Genomic DNA, 22519 nt, shown 5'->3' with positions numbered 1-22519 from the left:
TGAGGAGATGGGTAGTTGGAACGGGTCTGCATAGGATATTAATCTCAACCTCTGTTTCTGATGAAAATCTTACTGGTGAAGCACATATCTCCCATCAACGGGGCCACACACTGTCCCAGGCTCCTAAACCGTGAGTCTATATGACACTTTTTGCTCCCTCCACACTCAGCATGATAAAAGCTGTCTGTTGCATGTCATCACACTCTGGTCAGTATCTTGGGACTTTGCCAAATAGGGCTGAAAAGCACCTTCCTGCCATCTGCCTATGCCTTCTCCCAACATCTACCACCAGAGGGCAGCACTGAGACCATCTTTGCCCAGAGTACCATTTGATGTCAAGTGTTGGGTAAAGCTCCCTTTGGGGTGGAAGAATTCGAGTCTGGCTACGAAAATGCGTCTTTCTTAGTCACTACGTATCGTTTTATCACTTTCATTATAAGTCGTTAACTGTGTCCTGGAAAGTGAAGACAAACCAAGGCACGCACAGAAGCCGCTGATAACATAAACGGAGACAGGAGGGCGTGGGACCGCACGGCCTGGGGATGAGCTGGCTCTGTGTGAGGTTTCTGCTCGCAAGAGCTCCGCTTTCTTGGTCTTTTAGTAAACATGGTTCTTAATCCTCCACTTACTTTAGCAACTGAAATCCTATTTAGAGTCTTTTTAGAATGTTGGAACTGTCTATGGATGTGAGTTTTGCTTTCTTGCCTTAGTTTGGGTAAGATTAGTTTGAGTGTGTTCGTGGAGAGGGGGGCTTCCAAATGGAGCCTGTTACTAAATAGCAGCTGTTGCACGTGTTGCTTTGTTTTGTAGAGAGTGGTACAGCCATCTGAGGTTGTAGACCAATGTCTGTCCTGGTCGCTACAAATGTTCTCAGTGTCAGGGGCCACCATCATCTTGTCCCCAGGAAGCTAACACCAAATAACATGCTAAAATAACCAGGATCCCTCTTTATTGTAGTTATATTTCTTAAAAATGGAAGGGAAGGACACATACCCTTCATCCACAGCCTCTGGGAACACATTAAATTCTACTGAGCCAGAACATGAGCCCAGCAAGGTTGCTGGAAAGAAGATCAATGCACAGGATCCAGCTGTATTTCTCTACACTTCCAGCAAGAAACAGAAAATGAAACGGAGGGAGTGATTCCACCTATAACACACTGGAAAAGGAAGGAAGGAAGGAAGGAAGGAAGGAAGGAAGGAAGGAAGGAAGGAGGGAGGGAGGGAGGGAGGGAGGGAGGGAGGGAGGGAGGAAGGAGGGAGGGAGGGAAAGAGAAAGAAGGAGGGAGGAGGGAGAGAGAGAGAGAGAGAGAGAGAGAGAGAGAGACAGAAACAATCATTTTGGAAGGAGTGAAATCAAAGAATGAAGCTTACATAATGAAAGACTACAAATCATTGCAGAAGGAACAGAAGACCTGTCAGAGCAGCCGATTTCACGGCTCAGAAGATTTCATAGAGTTAGGAAGGCAGCACTCCCCAAAGCCACGGACAGATGCAGTCTGGTACTTGCTAGGATGGCCTCTGCTTCTCCATACAAACTGACAGGTTGATACCAAAGCTCACATGGGAGGGTAAGAGATTAGGCCTCCTTAAGACAGCGTTGCAAAGAGTGAGCTTGGAGGCTTTCACATGTCAGAACCTCCCAGTTTCAAAACTAGTGTCAGTTGTCAGGATTTCAGTAACCAAGATATGTTACTCCAACAAGGAAAGACACATGTCATGGAGATGGCATTGAGTCTGCTGTATAAATAGTCATGTGACTTTCCCAAGGGCGTCAAGAGTATCTGCTGAAGAATGAGTTACCCTGTCCGCACTGAGTAGTCAGTGTAACATAACCTATCTGGACGCTCTGTCAACTCAAAACAGAGCAATGTTATCAGTGTAAAACACATGGACATATTAATATATAAACCAGTTTCTTTTAGACAGCTATCTGTGTGAACTTGGCAATGGAATCTTATCTATGAGAACAAACCAAAAGATGAGGAACAAAGGGGCAAAATGAAGGAATTTTTGTCCAAATTAACAACATCTATGCTTCAAACGACACCATCAAAGAAGTGAAGAGAAAACCCAGGAAATAGGAGAACATTTGCGAATGTTGTGAGGCACTCATCTTGTGAGGCACTCGCATCTAGATGATGTAACAAGTGCTCGGGGATGATGCGACTTGAGAACGGGCAAAGGAGGAGACCTACATCTCCACAGGGACCTACAAGTGGGCTGCTAATGCCAGAAAAGAGTAGCATCCTTTATGGTCAGAAAGATGCAAATCTCCACGGCAGTACAGTATGGCTTCACACCACTTCTGATGGTCCTGGCAAGGGTGTGAAGAAACTGTATCCCTTGCTCATAGCCGGGACGGGACAGGGCTGGAACAGAGACCTTAAGTCTGGGAGTTCCTCAGAGTTATACGCAGTTACTAAATGTCCCAGATGTTCGGCTCCAGGCAGTTATCAGTGTGAAGAAAGTGTATCATTAGAAAAACTACTGCTATCGCCATGCATTTAGTACCTTCAAGCAGCCCTTATCAGAGAAGCATCTTCTTGCAGTACACGGGAAGTAACAGAGAGCCACACCTAGACAATGTACAGAGAGTGAGAGACTTTAAAGCACTCAGCCCTGAATGGGATATCTTCAAAGCCCTCTCCTCAAAGCTCAGCGGTTTATGTAGAACAGGAGGCAGGAAGACTGGAAGAGCCAGAGGTGATGGATGGCTCTGAGGAAACACAGCCTTCCAGACACAACAGGACTGATACACATATGAACTCAGACACTGTGGCAGCGCACACATGAACGCACAGACTCAAACCATGCAAAGCCCAGCATGAAGAAAGGGAGGAAGAGAGAGTGCCGTCCTCACTGAGAAGTTATATACAGTTGATATCTGCTGGGAACTGGAACATTGATACTCCACCCCCCCTCACTGGAGTGACACTGGGTATATCAACCTCATTACAAGGCAGGCACATGCCCAGGAGTAGCTGGCCAACCCAAACATATCCTGTGTCTTTGTGAGCTTTTTTTTTCTTTTGTTTTGGTTTCATTCACTATTTTTTATTTTGGTTCCATTTTTTGTTTTCTGTTAGAAGGAAAAGGAGAGACAGAGTATGAAGTTTGGTAGTGAGAAGGTGGTGGGTGATGAGTATCTGGGAAGAGATGGGGAAAATGAAAGAATATTGAATGAAAAAACATACATATACATACACATGGGCTTTCTCAGACCCACCAGAGATATAAATAATGACACAGGCTTTTTAATATTTTAAAGCTTAGGCCTTTTAGCTAGGACAGTCTCCCAGCCAGCTCTCTAGCATAACCTGACTGATCCTGGCACTACGTCACACCACCTCGCTAGCTCTGCCTCTCTGCTCCATGCTGGTCCACCTGTTCACCTCCGTGTCCACTGGTGAATCTGCCGTGTCTCGTCTTGACCCAGGGTCCCTCTTTCTGTCCAGAAGTTCTGTCTTTCATGTCCCGTCCAGCTATTGGCCATCAGATCTTCACTACAGTCAATCATACAGAATTCTAGATTCTTTCTAGGCCGATGAGGGAAAGTAAATATTTACAAACTATGAAAACAGTCGTGAGCCACAGAAATAGAAAACCAAGATCCTCCCAGCACTTAGCTCTGCCAGTACAGAATAAATAATTCAATATACAGAGATATACCTTCACACAATATACCCCAACATATATACATATGTATTTTTAAATATTTTTTATATTTGTATGTTTCTTTATATATTATATATATGTTTCTTTATACATTTATATATCATATGTTTCTTTATATCTGTATATTATATATGGATATACATAATATATAATTTACAGATATATCCATAGATAGATAGGTATACACACTACTGCACTCATTTAGAGCTGCATTACATCAGCCCACTCTTGAATGGATGAAGCCGTACATTTGGATGCTAATTTGGTCACAGAGTGGACTGAAATAATAATTGATGTCATAAACCCATGAAATCATTACTCTGAATTTAAAATGTGGTTATGGGCTGGAGACAGGTGACTCGGCGGTTAAGAGCAAGTACTGCTATTTCAGTGGGCCCAAGTTCACCCCTCCAAGAGCCCCCATCAGATGGCTCACAGCTGCCTGCAATTCCAGCTTCAGGGTGAAGAAAACCCACTGGCCTTTTCAGACACCTGCATCTATGTGCGCATGCCCACGGAGACATACATACAAACAATTTAAAAGTTTTTAAAGTAAAAATTTTAAATATGGTCACAAAGACCCTATATTGTGTAATTCCATTTATCTAGAACTTTCCTGGTGTATCCACTCTGGTACATGCTTGCTCAAGCTTGGCCAGAGTGGGCAGATGGGCCAATGACAGCTAACAGATGAGCGGAGTCTTCTTAAGGTAGTGGCCATGTTCTAGAATTAACTATGGCGACATTTTTATCTGTCTCTGAATTCGCTAAAATCTACTTAGCAGAACAGTTTAATGGGTGAGTTGCACCCACCAGGAGTTAGGCATCAACAAAACAGCTGTGATAACACAAGCCTAATTGGCTTGGGCTCAGGCTGACTCTGGCAGGGAAGGAGTCTCTCCTGAGCACGTGGGCGATGAGCACACTGGAGGTGATGTTCATCACTGGAGCAAGATGGATGGATGCCCGGCGACGGGAAGAGCACAAGTCTATTGCACAGGCCTTTGGGTCATTCCGTGTTTGCAAAGAGAAGGCTGTGTTAGGGACTCTGGAAAGATGGGAGAACACAATCACGCTGACAGCTTCAGCTGCCCCATAGGCACCCCCACTTCCCTTAAAGGGACTGCATGAGGATGTCTATAGCAGGTCCTGGGATTAGCCCCTAAATCCTTCCGGGCTCGAGCAAACAAACTGCGGTATACTCAAGGTAGAATTCCACAAGGCAGCTAGAATGAATGGAGGGATGGAAGTACCCAGCATGAATGCTGAATGAAAGTCAAACTCAGAACAGTCTAAATGAATGTGACAAGAAGGAAGCTAGCAGCTATCCCATGTGGGGCTTGGATGACTACATGGAAGGGAGGAGTGTCTGTAAGTGCTGACGGTGTCTCAGCCTTTGATCTGGGTATACTATACAGACTCCCACTATATACTAAATCTACTGTATACTATATCTATATGCTATATACCGTATATACTGAAAAACTAAAATTCGCTAAGAGTTTTGTTTATTTTCTGTGCCGTTGGTAGTAATCCTCTTCATCTCCGATTCCCGTGTGGATGCTCAGCCTGAGTCAGAGTCCTGGGAGCTTCCTGAGCACAGGGTGCAGAGAGCCCTCCCCCACAATCACCCCAGCCTCACTGACTCAGAAAACATCATCCTAGCAGCTCCTCTTGACACCAGGTTTGAGATGTCTGTGGTCGCCAGGCAGTGGTGGCACATGCCTTTAATCCCAGCACTCGGGAGGCAGAAGCAGGTGGATTTCTGAGTTTGAGGCCAGCCTGGTCTATAGAGTGAGTTCCAGGACAGCCAGGGATACACAGAGAAACCCTGTCTGGAAAAACGAGAGAGAGAGAGAGTGTGTGTGTGTGTGTGTGTGTGTGTGTGTGTGAGAGAGAGAGAGAGAGAGAGAGAGAAAGAGAGTGTGTGTGAGAGAGAGAGAGAGAGAAAGAGGGGAGAGAGAGAGAGAGAGATCTGTAGTCTTCCTCTGATAGCCTGATTGGCCTAGAGATGAAAGGTTTACAGAGAGAGGAATGCAGATGAGGTATGAAATTGAGGATAGTTCTCTGCTGTGCACACATATCTAACTTAGTGACCATCCTCTTTCTTGTTTAACCATTAAGAGATAGAATTGTTGGGGCTGGCGAGCTCAGTCAATAAGGTGCTTGCCTTGCAAGTACGAGGACCTGACTTTCATACCCAGACAATTTTTAAAGTAAGACATGGTGGTGTGTACTTATAACCCCCACAGTGGGGAGGCAGAGACAGGCAGAACCCAGAGGCTCACTGGCCAGCCACTGTCGTCTTTTAGGCAAGCTCCAGGCCAGTGAAAGTTACTGTCAGAAAGAAACAAAATCAGAGCCTGAGGAACAGCAGCTAATAAGACTACACTCTGACCGTCATGAGCATGCACACACACACACACACACACACACACACACACACACACACACATAAAAGAAAACAAATAGAATAGTTAACTCTCACTTTAACAGTGACTGGAGAAATTATAGTTAAGCACAACTTTTCTACTCATGAAGACAAAATGTCTGTTCTGTTTTGAGGAATTGCTCCCCTAAAACAAAGCCTGTTTCCTATACCAGTCATTTGCGAACTGGGGCTTCGTGTGTGGATTGTCCAGAAAACAAGAACTGCAACAGTGTACACTTGGGTTTGTTTGATCAATGCAAACAAGGAGAATGAGTCTTGTGTCATCTTCTGCTTTGCCTGCAGTGCTCGTACCCAGAGCAGGGGGTGGGTTTTTAGCTGTGGGGAGCTGGTTCAGATAGAATCTGTCCACTGTGACCTTCCCTAATCAACTTGACTTCCTGTGTATGCAGAAAGTTAGCGTGACCCAACTACCTGAAAGCTCATCTCATCTTGGAGGTAGAAAAGCCACACTTGTCGTTTCCTATTTCTTAACCGAAGAGCAGAAAATGGTTTTAAGTGCTTATCTAACAACACAAATCCCCAAGCTAATGTTTGAAAAAAAAATGTTTGATAAAGTTTGTGTCTCCTGGGTAGTTAACCCAGGCAAGTGGAAAGCACTCTCAAGATGGAGAGTGTGGTAATAAAAGAGGCACACTGTTCCCCAAAGTAAGACTTCTGTGAGCATCTAGAAGAAAGTCCTTCTTCAGGCTCCTCCCTGCAGAGTTTGATAGAAGTGTCTCGCGCAGGAACCATTTCCCCAGAGGAGGAAATGTAGTGGGACTGTCTTTTATGGAGCGAAGTCAGAATTTGAATTAAGAAAGGCAGCTTAAATAATAGCTGAACTTCTGAACTTCCTGATCAGATAATTATTCTTGAAAGCCTGTCTAAGAGGGGAGAAGAGAATGAATGGCAATCAGTGTCAAGTTTTAGAGGAAAACCTGCGTTAAGTAGAGAGCTGTCCCACCAGGTTGGGATCGTTTTTTGTGTGGGTCTGAGAAGACTCACATGGTGGTACTTCTGATTGGCAGCTGGAGCCAAGAATATCTTTCAAAGATAGAAACTGTGTTGGGAAACTGGGTGTGTCTCATCCGATATCTTTCTTTAGATGCATATCCGGTTAATGAAAGGAATTTGTCGTTTTCTTGACCATGGGCCTCTCTCCTGAGCTACAGATCCATATGTCAAGTATTTACTAGAGAAGTCTCTTTGAATGCCCCTCAGGTACGAGTGAAACTCGGCCTTCTCTGGAACCCGAGCTGAGGCTTTATCATGGTTTCCTGTATGTATTTTCCTATAGCCAAGACGACTAGTGTTGCCCACGTGACAATCCTAGAACCACCTGGGAGGTGGGCTTCTGGGTGTGTCTGTGGGGGACTGTCTCCATTATGTTAACTTACGCGAGTTGACCCACATTCATTATAGGTGAGACCAGTTCTTGGGCAAGAAATCCTGGACTGTATAAGGTGGAGAATGTGGGCCTGGAGAGAGGAGGCGGCCCAGCTGTTAACAATTCTTCTTGTTCTTCCAGCTAACCCGAGTTGGGTTCCTAGAACCTGGGTTGGGTTACTCCAACCTCAGGGGATCCATTGCCCTCTTCTGGCTGCGACAGGCAACTGCACATACATAGTACGCACATAGATGGACGCATACATAAAAATGAATATTTGGAATGGAGAAAGCAAGCTGGGTACAGTTCATCCTCTCCGTTTCCAGACTATGGATGTGCTAGGATGTGATTGGCTGTTTCAGGTTCCTGCTGGCTTGACTTCCCCGCCATGGTATCTTGAACTGTGAGCGAAAACAAACCCTTCTCTCTTAGGTTGCTTTTCTCAGGGTAACTTATCATAGCAACAGGAGAAAAATAAAGATAATTACTATGTCAGCCTCCAAAATCATCTGGTATCTCTCCCTGGCTACCCTGTATGTTCGTTAGGCTTTGTCAACTTGACACACAAGGCAGAGTCATTTGGGAAAGGCTCTCAGTTACGGGAATGCATTTTCTTCATTAGTGAATGTGAGAGGGTCCAGTCCATGGTGCATGGTGCTCCACTTGGTCCTGGATGGTATTAGAAATCAAACTGAGCGAGCCAGCCAGTGAGCAGCACCTTTATACAGGCTCCAGTTTAAGGTCTGCTTCCGGGTTCCTGCACTGATGTCCTACCTTGGCTTCTCTAAGTGATGATCTGAAGTTTTAATAAGCCCTTTCTTCCTCAAGCTGCTTTTGGCTGTGGTCTTATCACAGCAGTCACAAAGTAGCTAACACACCCTACGCTTCCTGTCTGTGTGGAAGCCTCCTAGTAAGAGAGACATGAGCGGTCTCAACAGATTAAATGGAAGAGCTTGAGTTAGCTTTCTATTCTGCTTTAGTTGGTATCTCTCACGTATAACCCTGTTCACTTCAGGTTTACTTCCAGAATCACCCAAGCGCTGTGTATGTGTTCTGTCTTTGTGTGGATTATCAGCCACTAGTTGACTTGAATTTAGCCCTCTGCCAGCATTTCTGTTAGTTCCTTATGAGATGTTTCTGTCATGTTAGCCCAACTTCAGGACACCTGGATGGCTCTGTTTCTTTCCGTGCACACAGTAACCCTTTATCAACTCTTTAATCATAGCGGGTTTTATCTCTGCACTTAGTATTACTTGCCACTCGCCATTTCCTTTTAGAAATGCTTCCACACCTGCTAAATTTCTCTCAGGTTCTTATTTTTGGCCTGTTGTCTACCTTGGCTTGTTTGCTCTCGTGTCTCACTTGAGTGGAAAAACATGCATGTTTGTCTTGCTGGCAGAGGCCTGAGTGGTATCAAATCATAGGGACTTCACCCAGAAGATAGCACGTAATTTTATTTAACTGAGTCCTATTAGGGCTGCATATGCATAGGAACTTAGTGTCACTCACTGGAATATAGGGATATACCAGTGGCCACACTCCTAGAGAAAGGACTCTGTCTCTCAGCAGCCATCAGTCCTACAGCTACGGGGCAAGGCTTCAGAAGCCCCACCCCAGTCCATGCTGGCGCTTTTAACTGGCCTGATCTTGACAGATCGATCGTGTGTAGGTTACCACAGCTGCTGTGTGTTCATGTATATAACGCCATGTTATGTCACGAGGATGGCATTCACTGCACTCGTCTCCACCGTCCAGCTTTTACATTCTTCAACTCTCTTCTCCAATCTTCTACAAGCTTTATGGGGCCATGGCCATAGGGGGCGTAGTCAGTGTCAGTGGAGGCATAGTCAACGGAGCATGGCCGGTGGGGGTGTGGACAGTGGGGCAGGCCCTGTAGGTCGGTGGACAGTGTATTGTAGTTAGTGTGGGTATGGTCAGTGGGGGATGGACGATGGGGCGTGGTCAGTGGGCGTGGCCAGTGAGGAGGTATTGAAGTTCCCTCTGTGGCTGAGCTCTTGCTGCCATTATTTTTCTCAGCACTTGGAACACTACTGTGTCTCTGTGTGATCACTGCCCAATACAAAAAGAAGCTTCTCTGACCAAGGTTTGGAACAGCCCAGATCTACAGATGTTCACATAAATATCTGGAAGGCAGTTTGACGATAGATGTCAATCAGTTCTGATTACTTCTCAAAGGCCTCACTTCTTACCGTCATAATTTGATGGCGTTTCTATCTCAAAGTGGAGACTGAATTTCAACAGGAGCTTGTTAGAAACCACCGCTGAGTGGGTAGTTTATAAACAACAGAAATGTACCTTTTCTCAGGTATAAATCGCAAGAAGTCCAAGGTCAAGGCCCCTACCTGCACATGTGATGTGTGGCAAGGAGCCTCTTCCTGGGAGACGATTTTCCTGGCACTGTTTTATTTCATGGCAGAAAGGTGAGGCTCTTTCTTGAAGGCATCAGTCCTGTCGCATGCTCCACAGGCCCCGCCTCCTAACTCCTGAGATTGGTGATAAGGTCTGACCACACCCTAAAGGGTGGGTCTAGGCCATAGCCCGCATTTTCCTCTCTAGCACCGGACACTAGGCTCTTGCCTTTCCTCTTCACTTGATCCTCTACAACATCTCCTTAGGTCTTCCTTTCTCTAGGCCATTGTGCTTGGAGCTGTCGTGTGTGTGTGTGTGTGTGTGTGTGTGTGTGTGTGTGTGTGTAACACCTTGCCTTCCTTTCACAATACAGCACATGCTCCGCTGGGTTATTTGGAGGAGTATGCACTTGCACAAAGGCAGGCACTTCCTGGTTACTCATTCTCACGCTCTCGCAGCCTTGCATAGTGACTGACCCAGGGACGATGCTTAATGACCATCTGCTGTAATAAATACATTTTACCACTAATCATCTAATCAGTGTACGTTTGGTTTCACGCGTGCATCACTGCCCTGAAAACCTGAAAGCATATGTATGTGATTATGTGTTAGTCTGAACAATCAAGGAATCTGATTCACCCTGCCTTTGGAGTATCACTTCCCAGTGTTTTTTAAAACTCTGTTTCCAGGGTATAAAATACATAGAGCATCTTTGGGACCACCCTAAGAGGGCTCTGGTGCTGCCCTGGTCTCATGGTAAAAACCTTCAGGCATCTCAGAACTTTCTGTTCAGATCGTGGCTGTCTGTGTCTCTGTTACTTATAAGACATCTCTGCTGCCGCCATGCTGCATCCATCTTTGCACCTCTGGAGCTGCATGACCTTGTACCTCCACAGCCTCATAACCTGTGCACTGCTTGAAGTCACAAAACTGTTGACTGGTTCACATTTTGACTCAAGTACTTTGTAACCTCTGGCATATCTCTCCATAAGGAGTCAGTTTCCATATCTGTAAAGTGGGTGTTATGTTGATGGGAAGCCCCAGCACACGGGCTTACCATGTAACACTGCATATATAGTAAATAAGAAACTCAGCTCAGTGCTTAGAAAAGGCAGGGACTATGAAAAAGGACAGTGTGGAGATGAATCTAAGTTGCTTTGTGAAGAATTCTAGCCTGTCAGGGTGTTAATTTTTCATTGTCATGGTCTGCCAAGATGTAGCCACGGATTCAATAAAATAACTGCACAAGAAACCAAAGAGACAAGCTCCCCAATTTTTATATTAATGACATTTGTCTGAAATATAAAGCAAAGTGAGAAATTGGGATGTAAATAAAACACGCGACAATTTATAGATGACTCCAATGTGTGAGCCACGTCATTTGTCTTACGGCTGTGATTTTCCTAAGAAGAAAATTATTAGACAAAGATTCTCAGGCTATATATCCTTGAACATGATATGCACTTGGAGACGGTGCTGATAGGGAAAAAGACAAGAAAATCACAGTGGAGCCAGCTCATCCTACTTAAAATTCCATAGAGTTGTCTGTGCTTTATGACTGTAGTAATTATCCTTCCTCTTGTCTTTGAAGTAACAATAAGAAATAAGCGAGGAGAAGGGTTCTCTTGTCATAATATGTTTTGGAAAGTCACGGTGTTAACCATTCACACGGTAATGAAAATACTTTATCCTTAGATGGGTCTGTCCTGCCGTAGCACGCCTATCAGTGTGCTCAGTCAACGACTTCTCACTGGGATGCTTGCTGGTTTACAGTTGGGTTCATCTTCAAACACTTTCCTTTTGTGTATTGGTTTGTCTGCTGGTTTTCTTATAATTTAGTGTTATTTTAGGGGCACTTTGTAATTTTTTTCAATTGTTGCCTATTCCTCTGTAATTATCATAATTGCATCTTATTATATAATTTGTGCAAATGTATGCAATCATGGAATTAGAACATGCAGGCAGCGATACGCACTGTCACAATTGCTGTGGTTAAAGGTACATGATTTTTTTTGATCTTTGAGAAAAAATACAAGCCACATAAATATAGTAATCCCAGAGGGTAGCATGCTAGCTGTCGGCATTGATTGCCCAAAGAAATCAACCTAACACTTCCCCGGAGACAAAGATAAGGGGATTTTACTTTTTTCTAGTCTAAATCATCAGTTTGGTAATTGGTGAAACACTTATATGATTTTTTTATCAACTTAAACGTAAAAGCTTTCACTATGCAAGTATGAGGACCTGAGGTCTACCTCCAGAACCTGTGTAAAGATGTCTGAGGCAGTAACAGGCTCTTGTGAGCCAGACTGGGGCTGCAGAGACAGGAGGAGCCCTGTGGCTTGGGATAGCCGTTTTAGCATGATTGGCAAGTTCCAAGCCAATGAAAGTTCCTATGTCAAAAAATAACATGGATGTCACAAGAGGGGCGACAGTTGAAGTTATCTCTTAACTACAGGCGCACACATATGCACCAAGAAAACAAACTCATTAAATCCCAATGACTACATTATCCCAGTTACACTTTTACTAGAGGATGTATCAGTGTGAGTTTGAAGGCATGTTCACTAATACCCTGGGCTCTATGTATACTTCCATAAAGTTAGTAGTATATATGCTGGTGGGTAAACATTTAGACAGCGATGATTTATGAAATTTTCTTTTCGAAAGCCCGGTGTTTATAAACTTCTGCTTCTTAGGTCATGCATTAGGAAAACATTACCTGCCAATGAGTACACTCGCAGAAGAGAGCATCATTCAGGTCCAGCCCTGCTTTAGTTACTTCTACATTGCTGTGACTTGAGAGAGGTGGAGGGTCCGGTTCCCCAGTGACTGACCTACTTCTTCCAGCCAGGCTCCTTCTCCTAGAAGCTCCCCAAAATAGCTCCCACCACCTGGGTGCATTTAACCCTGGGAGCCCGTGGAAAGCGTTTCATATTCAAACTGCCACATTCACCCAGGAGACGTGTAGCGGATCAAAACTGGGCTCTAAGCAAGCTAAGCCCACCACAATCATCATAATAGGAAGCAGACAGGCGTGGCGCTGGAGCAATACCTTAGAAATTTACATCCTGATCCACAGACAGCAGAAAGAGAGAGACCTTGAGCCTGGCCCAGGCTTTTAAAGCTTTGAGCCCATCCCTAAAGGCATACTTCCTAATCCTTCCTAAACAGTTCACTAGTTGGTACCTAAGCGTTCAAATACATGAGCCTATGGGAACCATTTTCATTCAAACTACAACATCCACCCATACCAGAAGCACCTGAAGATCTCTGCCCCACCGTGCTCGCTGTGATAGATCATTTCCATCACCAACTTGATTGGATGAGGAAACTCCTGGGGCAACACTTCTGAGTGTACCGGCCAGGGAGTTTCCAGAGAAGTTTAACTGAGGGAAGAAAGACCCACCCTGTATTTTGGTAGCGCCATCCAATGGCCCAGGGGTCCCAGACTGAATGAAAAAGGAAATAGAGAAAGCCAGCCGAGCCCTGGAATCCCCTTTTCTCTGCTTCCTGTTAGCACCTTGGACCAAGCCACCCTGTCACCAGGCTTGTCCTCCACAGTGGACTGATTTCCTCTGACCCACCAACCTGCTTGCTTTGTATCGGGTGCTTGACTCTCATCGGGGCAATGAGAAAAGTCCCCGAATCTCCGACAGGGAAACTGAGGCTGGAGTAGATCCTGAGGTTTCAACACGTTCATAGCAATCATCATGGTTCATTTGAGGATTTGAAAAGTGAAGAGAAAATACGTTTTCAGCCAAAGTCAAGGGAGGTCCACAGAGTCATCTGCACAAGAAGCAAAGTCAACCGGCTGATGCTCTACTGTGCAGAAGATCTCCCCCCTGCCATCTCTGCATGCAGAGTACTGGGGCAGGGGTGTCTTTTAGCTGTGAGCCAAAGAGGGAATTCCATCCTGGCTGAAAGCTTGCCTGCCTGTGAAGCAGTCTGCAGGTGGGAGGTGAGAGCATCCGCACAGCAAGAAAGACCGGGCTGTGCCAGCCACACAGCTGTGCACAGCTGCTCAGCTTTGTCTCCAACTGCTCATGTTAAACAGCTGCACATTACCAAAGAGGCTCTACCCTCCTCTCTTCTTCATCCTAGTTCTTTTTAATCAGAAAAGGAAAGCCAAGACTGCACCAGCAACCCTGCTGTCTGCTGTATGCAGGTGCCATTCCTTGGTCTTGGGGAGTGGAGTCAGAAACTCCCACAATCAATAGTGTTTCTCTTCCAGCTCCTGTGCAGGTCTAAGCCTGATGTCTCATTGCACAATGGTACCTTACTGTCATCTATGCATGTCTTGGCTGTATTCTCAGCTATACTGGGATTCAGGTGACCACAGCTCATAAGTCAGGCCTGCCTGGAAAGTCTACTTTTCAGTGATTCAAAGTCCCCCTGGCAAAAATCATGATTGTTGTATCTACTGGAAAGTGCACAATAGGTCCACAGTGAATTGTTGTGTGTCATTGTGGAGAGGGGTCCTCAGGGGCAAGCTAGAGATTCAGGCAGGTCAGGGGTCAGTCCAAAAGTTGGCAGGTCAAAGGACAAAGAAAGGCCAAGGTTTGAATTTGGGGCCAAAGACAGGAAGAGGCTTTCTATTCAAGGCATCCGCACCCCTAATCCACACTCTTCAGGGTTTTAGTCCCAGCCAGGTCTTCAGTTGTTTGGAGGACACACACACACACACACACACACACACACACACACACACTGGCAAAGCCAATCTGCCTTTCCCAGTCTATTGCATCGTGTGTGAATCCCATCCAAACAACCTCAAAATGCATTTTACCAAGCAGCAGGGCACCTCATGCCTAGTCAGATGCCATAGAACTTAACCATCATGCTAAACAGCATGTAAAACACTCTTTTTAACAAGCCAACCCATTGGCTAGCTAACCCTCTTCAGAGAATGGAGCCATGCGAAAGACCCAAGCTGTTCGAGTACCTGAACTCTCCTCCCTGGCTTCTATGACTGTTAAGAAATGAAGAAATCACAAACAAAATCATTTTCACTGTCAAGTGTTTTTATGTCATTTTTACCAATGTTTCGCTTCTGAAAAGAGAAGTCAGAAGAACAGAAGAACAATTCCCCAAGCAGACCTCAGATGCTCTGCACCCTTCTTTCTGCTTATAATGTACTGAAGTTTGACATGTGGAGCCAAACGCACTTCTTAACTGAACAGAAAAGAAAGAATTCTCATAAATAAGCTGTGTCTATTACACACACACACACACACACACACACACACACACACACACACACACAAGAATGCAGCCTCTAAAATGGGAGGCTTTCTAGTTTTATATCCTTTCATACCCTCTGTGTAGCTGGGGGCGATCTTGCTGAAGAACTAACACATTCATGGCTCTCTCCACATAAATGGCTCCCCCACCTCACAAGGACATCTGGGTCAGGTCTAAGTGAAGCTTCCTAGCAGGACCAGACCGCCCTCACCACTCAGCCATTCCCACCAGCCTTCTTACTCACTAGAGACAGCGAGCTCACAGCTTTTCAAATTTGCAGAGAATGTCTGTGCCATTGTCCCTAACAGCTCTGCTCACTGTGGGTTTTCCCTAAATCCCCACAGATTGTCGACACCATCCCTAATGGTTTTCCATCTGTTGGTCCAGCGGTGTCTCAGGAGTCTTGTCTGAGTCTTCTCTAACACACATTTCTCACTCAACAATACAAGGCGGCCAAAGGAAATATGCAGTGTTTGTGGCGCATGGGGCGTGTCCTTAGCTGTTGGATTGTCTAGGGGGCGTGTCCTTGGCTGCTGGGTTGTCTAGGGGGCGTGCCCTTGGCTGTCCGGTTGTCTAGAGCATATAGTTTTTGGTTTAAGAATGTGTGTTAATTCACTCCGTATCCCTAGTGCCTCACGGGGTATAATGCTGAGTAAATGTGGGCAGAGCTAAGCTAAATTCCCAAAGACCAAGTCAAGCATTCATAGCAGCTTAATAAACGTCTGACCTTTCTTTGTTATACGCTCAGCAAACTCAGATACCTTTGCCCCAAGATAAGCTTCGATTAGGGAGTCAAAGCTGCAGTAAGAACATGAATCAGGGTGCTCCTGGACAGATGTGTGAGCACTGTGCATGCAGAAATAGAAAAGGCCCATGACCTGTTGCACTGAGAACTGATAAAAGAATCAGAAAAACAAAACCACGCCATGAATACAACCTTAAATGAGGTGGAAATCTGTGTGGAAGCTTGGAGGTGAAAATGGGGGGCGGGAGGTAGCGAGCGGTAATGTCCCGTATCGTATCGTGTGATGCTATGCTGTATTCGTATTTATCATGGTGTTTATTTGACATGTAAATTAGTTTAGAAAACACAACAGTGAGCTAGAACTAGAGAGGAGAGGGAGGAGGTGTGTGTTTATCTGCATGCCGTTCCTGTCCAGGAAAGGAAAGGAGCTCTCTTAGAACCAACTCTTCCTTAGAGGGAAGGGTTCTCACTGTGTAGCCCAGATGTCCTAGAACTGGCTGGCCTCAACCTCACAGGGTCCTTGCCTGCTTCTGCCTCCCGAGTGCTGGGATTAAAGGCGTGGTCCACCACACCTAACAATACGTCCAGCCCTTGAGTAGATTTTATACACCTGGGCTTGAGAAGCGCCAACAAGATTTTGAATGTTACCTCCCACAAAGAAATAACAAAATTTAGTAATTTACATAATTAAAAATTTAAATCCTATCAATTCAGTGACTCTCTATAAATCGACCTTACCATTCTCTGACATCTTAAGGGAAGAAAGCCATCTCCCTGATACTCCTGGGTGAATTTCAGATGAATGTAACTCAAAGTGAGAAGGAACTTCAGCCTAAAAGTATTAATGGCTTTTTAAAAAAAGTGACAGCTCAGATATAATGTATCAATCATCTAGCAATCTGCTTAGCTCTTTTTAATAAAAACCGTACAGATCATAATTCATGCAGTCTGGCATACCCAGCCAGGGGTTTTAAGTTGCTCTTTACTGTCAGTGTTTTCAGCTCTAACATTGTTGTTTCTTAGGCACAACATCCTGGGGACCCACACACTATCTTCCTGTGCTGTCAGGGGACCCACACTACCTTCCTGTGCTGTCAGGGACCCACACTACCTTCCTGTGCTGGTGACAGCTGGGCCAGGGAGCAGCAGCCGGCCCAAAACCACCTGCCAATTCTAACAGATATGGCCCATCAGGCGTTTGTTTGATGAGTGACTGCCCAAGCAATTGGATACTGTTTAGTGTGGAGACACCAATCACAAGGTGATGCCAAAGATCACGGCTTCGTAGGGAACAGGCAGGCTATAGGCCAGGTGACAAAAGGTAGAAAGAAAAATGCAGAGGTTACTGTGGGTGGTGAGTGGGAGCGGTTAGTGTCAGGAGAGGTAGGAGCGGGGAAACAGAATCAGAAGTGAACTGAGTCACAACACGAGCTAGTACCCCAGCGAGGGAGGAGAGAGTAGAGGCAGGCATGCGGCTACTGGCATGAAGCACTGGGGTGGGGGAGAGAAACAGGTAATTGAGTAGTGGGTCGTGCCTAGGGCGGGGTGAGCTTTGTTTGGGGTAGAATGCAGGGGCAACTAATGTATATAGGGAGTGAAGAGATGAAGGAGAAAGCCAAAGTCAGCATATACAACATGCTTCCAGAAACCACGGAAGAAAAGGGGGTGTTCCACCTTGGAAAGGGAGAGAAATGAGCCTTCCACCAACACAGAAGGCACAGAGAAAAGACAGAAATGTTCCATTGCTCTGATAAATCCCAGGACCAACAGCAACTTGAGGAGAAAAGGGATGACTTCATCTCACCTGCCTAGGGATGGTTCCACCCACAGTGGGCTGGCCTCCTGACACTAATCAATAATCAAGACAATTTCCTACGGACATGCCCACATGCCTGTCTGATCTCAGAAGTCCTTCCGTCTCTTCCAAGAAATGTCTGGTGGGACAATAGAAGCCAACCCGCACCGGAAGACGCAAGGAAAAACGAGAGAAGAGAGGAGCTCTCCTGCCTTGTCTAGGGGTTGTGATCCTAAATATAAAGAAGAGAAGCAATGCAAGAAAATGGGGGGAAAATCAATGAAACCAAAAGCTTATCTATCCATCAACAAAATCCATAAAAGCTACCGGTTTTCTTCCATTGAGGATAAGGAGAATCTAATCAAGGAGGCAGGCACTACCTGTACCAGAGTAAAATATAAACATCACCACAGCAGCTGGGAAGATAACCCAACGCTAGAAGCTTTACCTTCCTACTCTTGACGACCTGGGAGAATAGAACAGTCCCATAAAAACCACCATACCCCAAGCTCTGTCTACACACGTATTCACACATCTGTACATCACATGCACATGCGTGTGCATTTACATGCTCATGACTATGCACATACATAAGAGCTGCTAGGAATAGTAGGTTACGCATCATCACAGCAGAAAAGATGGATAGGCACAAAACAACTGTATTCCTATTTATTCTCAACGGTCATATGGCAATAAAACTTGAAACTCAAAACCCCAAAGAAAATGAATATTTAGATATAAACCTAACATGGACAGAAACATTATGCTAAACCCCACAAAATATCAGTGAAGCTTATCTATCCATCTTTAAAAGTTCTAAATCTAGGGAGAGGCCTGCTGTACTCACGGAAAAGTCGACATTGTACCTGTGAATTGTCCCCCAATCCACTGGTTGGTTGCCATTCCAATCGGATCACAGCAAAAATTTTGTAGCCTCTGAGAAGCCAATGCTAAAATCTACAGGGGAAGGCAGAGTCCTGGAGCAGCTGGAACCTCCTTCTAAAGCAATCAGGGGAGAACACTTACCCTGTGCAGTGGAACTCAGTAACCAAATGACACAGCGCTACAGTAACCAAATGACACAGCATCACAAGACAGGTGGACAGAGGGGGACAGAACAGAGTGCCCAGAAATAGTGCCGCAGCCATTCAGTTTGAAATTCAGCATGGACAACAAAGTGCTGGGGCAACTAGAATCCACAGGCAGAAGAAGGATGCCACTCTGGAAAAGTGCCACCAAAAGGAGTCGGGAATGTTTTGTATCTAGCTGCTGTCCATGTTGTTACTATGTGGCTAAGACACCCTGGAGTATGCATTTGCAAGGTGCTACTAGCAAGGAATGTTAGTGTAGCATAACACAGGCTCTCTGTACTCTTCTTCAGAACTGTATTAGAGTCTACACTTATTTCGAAAGAAGCTGAGTTTTAAAGTTTTGAACTTGACATAATGCAAAGCAAAGATATAAGGAAGATGGGGGCTAGGGGGGCTATCAGAGAAGGGTAGATATGAACTTTATAGCCATGGGACAGGATGTGGAGCAGCCCAGATGGGAGGCATGAGTTGCCAACTAGACATGAATAGTGAAGTTATCACTCAGTCTCTAGTCCTGCAGAGGTTCAGCTTCTGGGTTGGACACAGAATGATGGAAAAAGCGTGATTCCAAGGTCCTACCATGCACTGTCACATCTAGTAAATACTACACAGATATTCACAGAACTGTAATGTGTCCGCTTTAAAAATTAATGTGCCATTCCAAAGCAAAGTTACTACATGCTGCACTCCAGGCCCTTAGCAAATGTATCGAGTGAAAGTCTTACAGAAAACATGGTCAAATAAACGCAGCGTGAGCATACTAAGATGAGCATCAAAACAGAGTGGGGGGAATCAGCCCCACTGTGATACTAAAGAGGAGAGAGATAGATGGCTGCAGGGTTGGGGAAGCAGGTGTGTGCGTGTGTATGTGGTGTGTGTGTGTGGTATGTGCTTGTATGCATGTGTGTATGTGTGGTGTGTGTATGTGCATGTGTGTGTATGTGTGTGTTTATGTGGTATGTGTGTGTGTATGTGTGGGGTGTGTGTGTATGTGTGGGGTGTGTGTGTGGTATGTGCTTGTATGCATGTGTGTATGTGTGGTGTGTGTATGTGCATGTGTGTGTATGTGTGTGTTTATGTGGTATGTGTGTGTGTATGTGTGGGGTGTGTGTGTATGTGTGGGGTGTGTGTGTGGTATGTGCTTGTATGCATGTGTGTATGTGTGGTGTGTGTATGTGCATGTGTGTGTATGTGTGTGTTTATGTGGTATGTGTGTGTGTATGTGTGGGGTGTGTGTGGGTGTGTGTGTGTGTGTGTGTGTGTGTCCATGTACCTAATCCCAGGCTTGAACTGAGAACTGAGACCCTGTACTTCCCAATGAGTGAGAGACTACTTTTATCCCCAAAAAGCACAAACTTGGGTCTGTTTACTCCTTTCTCATTTCCATGGGCCTTTCACTCAAAATATAAATCTGAGAAGCCCACAGCAGAACACTGAAGGCTTGCTCCATCCCCTGAGCATGTGGGGACAATGTCTCTAACAGGAAGGTCCATTCAAGTCAGCTCTCTTGTAGTCAGTCCAGCCCATGCATTTTGATGTAGCAGTCACTAGAACTTCGTATGGAAGTGTGGAGTATTCATTGAATGGTGGTAGGTCCACGAGATCAATCTTTATGTCTAACATTTATCAGACTTCCCGGAGAGCATCAAAACATCCTATACACTGTCTAGAATTCTGTGTGTCTCAATTTTCTGCAATGACTTCTTTATAGAGAGATTAGTTTAAACATTTTTCTTTGGCTTCTCAAGGACTTCCATATATGGCCATGGTCCCTAACACCCCATCACTGGGGGACATCAATGGCTATAGTGTCTAGAATCCCAGGAGGTCAAATGCCCACCATTTCAGGTTGAGAATGATCTTAGCTAAGGTAACCAGGGGAACCCATGACATCTTCAAGAACTGAGGAACGTGCAGTCTTTGGGTCCACTCATTTCTGCCTAGTGTAGATCCCTGAGCAGTCAACATAGATTTCGTTCATGTGGTTTGAAAGTAAAACAAGTAAGACTTGGATAACCTTGTTTCTTTACAGATTCTGACAATCTGCTTAGATTTACTAATTCATAACCAAAGATAGTTTTACGTTTTATACAAGAGTCACTCCTGCTTGAAGGCCATAGCATGGAATGGGCCAGAACCAAGCCCGTGATCTGCTGTCAATCACTAACATCCTCAAACCAATGCCAAGTTCTTCTGTCTATTACTGTGAGAGTTCAAGAAACAGACATTCTCACTGTGATGTGCTAAGTTCCAAAGCCTGTGTTATTAGATATGACCATCTAAGTAGAATATTTATTTATTTATTTATTTATTTATTTATTTATTTATATGTAAGTACACTGTAGCTGTCTTCAGTCACACCAGAAGAGGGCATTGGATTCTATTACAAATGACTGTAAGCTACCATGCGGTTGCTGGGATTTGAACTCAGGACCTCTGGAAGAGCAATCAGTGCTCTTAACCACTGAGCCATTTCTCCAGCCAATATTTTATATCAGGACAAGAAAAGCAAAGTATGGTAGTATGGTGGCCTGAGATTGATTGCAGGACCTCCACACATTCACTGTGGCTTGTGTATGCTTACACACACACACACACACACACACAGAGACAGAGATATACACAGAGACAGAGAGATAGAGAGACACAGAGAGAGAGATGAGTGGACAGACAGACAGACACACATGCACACATGCTAAAGAGGAAAAGTGGACAGACAGGCAGGTAGGCAGGAAAGAAGACAGGTAGTCAGCAGGCAATCCAAGTGGCATGTACATCCAGTAACGTACATTCCATCCTTGAGTGTTTTAAACGTAAATACACAAATGTACACTGAGGTTCTAATGCTCCTCGTGGCTCAGTTAATGCAAGTGGCCATTTCTTCTATTCTTAAGTCCATGGGAAACAAAGTGTTATTTCAAAAATTTGCCTGTTTGGTACTTGAAAACTAATACTTCATGAGATCACAAGAGACAAACCTCCCTAGAAGAGATGTCTGTGACCTAAAGAGACACACTGTAGCTCACAGCCCTGGTGTCACCAAGTCTCAGGAACCTACACACACAGCTCTTTAGGGCACTGCATGCAGGATTCCTGGGCCTAGTCTTCATGCTTGACTGAATCAATTGGGTGCTAGTGCCCCATGTATACAGACTGACATGCGCCTAGAGGGCAAGCATAACAGCCATTTGTCGGGCATTTATTTTTGAGTTTTGTGGTTTTCTTTTGAGAAGGGTCTCTCCCTGACTCATGAAATAGGCCAGGCCGTGTGATCAGTGGGCTCCAGGGATGACCATCGACTTGCTTTCACCTGTGTCTGCAGCACTGGGATTAGATGCATGTATCACTGCGCCCAGCTTTTATAAGTGTGGATTCTGGTGATCCGGCTGTACCCTGTGCTTGCACAGCAAGTATTCACTGAGACATCACCATACCCCCTCAAACATGTCCCCATACACTCACTACTCATCGACTTTGAAAACTTCCTGTTTTAAGTTGAAATTTTTATCAAGCTTAAAACTGCCTTGTGAACCTTTATTTCATGTTAAAAAATCCATATGCCTTGCTCGTCACATATTGCAAATATTTCCCAATGTGTCTGTTATCTCTTCAGTTAGGATGTTCCTTCTGAGAAAGGGTGGAGTACTGGTGGGTAGAACACATTACTTCAAACATGCTGGGCAAGTACTTTAACTGTGTTACTGCCCCAAGCTGAGATGTCCCTACAGCACAATGGTTTTTAAGTTTGTGTATAAAACACTTCATCTTTTTTTTTTTTA

General features: G+C 44.9%; 1 protein-coding gene and 1 long non-coding RNA gene across 4 annotated transcripts in view; one reads left to right on the top strand and one right to left on the bottom strand.

Annotated features, from left to right (window-relative positions):
* Positions 1-22519, top strand: part of St6galnac5 (ST6 (alpha-N-acetyl-neuraminyl-2,3-beta-galactosyl-1,3)-N-acetylgalactosaminide alpha-2,6-sialyltransferase 5) — a 162326-nt gene that overhangs the window by 23394 nt on the left and 116413 nt on the right. The window lies entirely within an intron of this gene.
* The window catches only part of Gm46830, a 95440-nt gene that overhangs the window by 36399 nt on the left and 36522 nt on the right, over positions 1-22519 (bottom strand). The window contains exon 3 of one of the 3 annotated variants that reach the window (XR_003954688.1): positions 18470-22519. This exon is cut by the window's right edge and continues 25949 nt beyond it. The exons of the other annotated variants lie outside the window; for them this stretch is intronic. This is a non-coding gene — a long non-coding RNA (predicted gene, 46830). Of the gene's footprint in view, positions 1-18469 lie in introns of those variants that run through there. 3 annotated transcript variants of the gene reach the window in all.

The sequence above is a fragment of the Mus musculus genome, chromosome 3, assembly GCF_000001635.26.
Source record: "Mus musculus strain C57BL/6J chromosome 3, GRCm38.p6 C57BL/6J".
NCBI lineage: Eukaryota > Metazoa > Chordata > Mammalia > Rodentia > Muridae > Mus > Mus musculus.
Note: the sequence above shows the minus strand (reverse complement) of the source record. Positions and strands in the feature narration are given on the sequence as shown.